General features: G+C 35.0%; 1 pseudogene; it reads right to left on the bottom strand.

Annotated features, from left to right (window-relative positions):
* Positions 1-862: 862 nt before the first annotated feature.
* LOC123824566 lies at positions 863-1437 on the bottom strand (annotated as a pseudogene).
* Between the last annotated feature and the right edge of the window lie 1294 nt (positions 1438-2731).

Genomic DNA, 2731 nt, shown 5'->3' with positions numbered 1-2731 from the left:
CACCAATTTTTTTTGTTAGAAAAAAGTCAAAAACCTCACCCATGCTCAGATGAGGGAGACTGCTCCAGGATACAGAGATGCAGAGGTCATTAAGGATCATTTTAGAGCCTACTCTTCAGAAGAGGTAAAGGAAAACATTGATACAAAGAATCTCCTGTGTTGGCACTTGTTGGAATCTGAATGTTACAAAGAGGAATTAGAAAATACGGAACACCAATCTCAGATGAGATCAGCAGAGCCACACAGAATGAGTTAATTGTGGGGAAGAAGACATTTCCAGTGTTAGCTAACTGATATGTGTGACATGGTACATTGAATAAAGAGACCACTAAAGTAGTACCCTGTATGTAACGATTCCATTAACAATCCAAAGTTTATATCAATAAGTCTAAATGTTTTAACATGTTTTAAGACTAGTTGTTATAATAAATTGTATGTTGCACCTTACTTATGTTAAGTATATTTAAAACCATTTATGTCAGATTTTATAAAATTTAGAAAAATATTCATAATATAATTGCTTAGGAAATACTATTTCTCTTTCTTTAACAAATTAACACTTTGAGATTGATTAAATACACTTAGGGATAATAGGGGAAAAAGCATAGTTGCTAAATTAAATAATTTTAAAATTAATATCATAAACATCAAATTATATTATTAATTCAAGTGCACATATAATTTTTATATTATTAATGTGATGTTATGAAAAGTTGCTCAGGGGAAAAAAGACAAAACAAGAGATAATGATAAGGGTGATGGGGAAGAACAGGCAAGAAAATGTATATTCATAATGTTTTAATATAAAAAAAATTTTTAGTGGTCAAATTATCTTTTATTGAAATATTTTCCTTTGTAGTTCTTAATGAGCTGGACATTCCACTGCACCACTGTGGATGTCATCATCTATGATGTCATGAGGGTGGTGGCCATCTACATTGCGGCCCGTAGACTGGCAGTCCCCAGGATCTCTCTAATGGTTCCAGAGAGTTCTCTAGCTATAGATCGGTGCCACATCTGTCAGGCAATGTTGACAGTCTCATCAAAAGTGATATTTCCACTGTGCTTAATGTTTCTTTGCTTCTCTCTGTCTCATGGTGATTCTCTGAGGGCTTTGAAGGTCAGGGCAGAGGCAGAAGGCACTACTTCAACCTGGGCCTGTCTGTTCTGAATGGTTAGTTTCACTGTACTCCTCAGATCCTTCCAGTCATCGGTTGCTTTGGTGATGTCATCACCAACCATTTTTGGAGACAGGCTCAGGGGGCCAATCTTGGGGGTCAGGACAAATGTGGTACCCACTTCCCAACTGGGGCACCTCAGGTATATGACTTTGATGTCTTTGGAGTTGAACTTCAGCAGCATGGTGGAGGCAGCTGGTATATGATGAACCTTGGTTGGGGACGACCAGAGAAAGTTGCATTTTTGCCTCCTCCGAGGTGAAAGTGAAAAGTATAATGTAAAATTTTTATGTTTTTTACTGCTTTTTTCCATTACCATTTACCCCCCTTATACCCTCTTACACTTCAACCAACTCCCTCCCCCCTTCCTCAATTATCACACTGTTGTCTATGTCCATGAGTTCTTTTTCTCTTTTGCTTTATGTAAACTTTTTATAAAATCAGAAAAGCATATTTTACTTATATTTGAATAAGAATTATGACAAAGCTTTAAGAAATACTTAGCATTATTTCTGTCAAGACTTTTTTTTCTGTACACTCCTGTGTCTCATCAAGATCTTATTAGTTAATAAGATTATCTAAGAGTATTGTTTTTATGACTAATAATAAGCAACTGTGCATTCTTAATGGGACTTATGTTCTTCTTTTATGTTTCCTTGCCTACACTCTTTCTACTTAATTATTCATACATAATCATGTCTAAATATTCTCTAGGTTATTGTTTTTCAATTTAAAACCTCTATGATACAGAAAAATACAAGCAATCAACACCACATTTATATTTTCAGCCTTGATTCATCTTTTAAGGGTCTTTATTCTCATTTCTGCTACATAGTTTGGAAATATCTGAGAGACATGTGGAACCCATACCTGACATAATGGGCCTATTTGCTATCAAGCTATGAACCATTCTCCAATTCCAGCAGTCTCCATCTCAATAAATAGTACCCACCCAAATCCACCTGATTTCCAAGGCCAGAAACCTGATTTGTCCTTCCATGAGTTTTACATCTAATCACTCATCTTTACATTTGTCAGCTTCTCTACCTCTAATGGATGCTGATGCCTCCATATCTATACATTTAACCCTAAGCCCTTTTCTGTGTTTAAAACTTTAATATTCAACTGTATGTCCTATAATCTCTGTTCAGGTATATAAATATTACCCTTGAAATGCTTAAATCAAAGTTGCAATCACCCTCCACAAACATATCTATTTCTCACCAGTTTTCAACTTTCTAGTAGGTAGCCTTATTGTTTAGTCAGTTAGTCAAACTAAAAATATAAAATGTAATTTATTTGTGGGGTTTTTTTGTTTACTTTATACCTTCATATATAAAATGTAGTAATTCATTAAACCCTCCAGGCAATACATTATACTCTAGATACAAAGACACAGCGTGTCATCTCTACTGGTAAAATCCTAGTCTGAACTCCAGCAAACTTGTGTCTGAACTACAGTAAGAAAATTCTAATGAATCTTCCTGTAACCACACAGGTACCTTATAGTGCAGATTGAGTTTTCAAAATAATGGGTTTGACTATGTCACTCC

The sequence above is a fragment of the Phyllostomus hastatus genome, unplaced genomic scaffold, assembly GCF_019186645.2.
Source record: "Phyllostomus hastatus isolate PE091 unplaced genomic scaffold, TTU_PhHast_1.1 phas_contig_58, whole genome shotgun sequence".
NCBI classification, from domain to species: domain Eukaryota; kingdom Metazoa; phylum Chordata; class Mammalia; order Chiroptera; family Phyllostomidae; genus Phyllostomus; species Phyllostomus hastatus.
The sequence above is the reverse complement of the archived record's forward strand: the minus strand, read 5'-3'. Positions and strand labels throughout refer to the sequence as shown.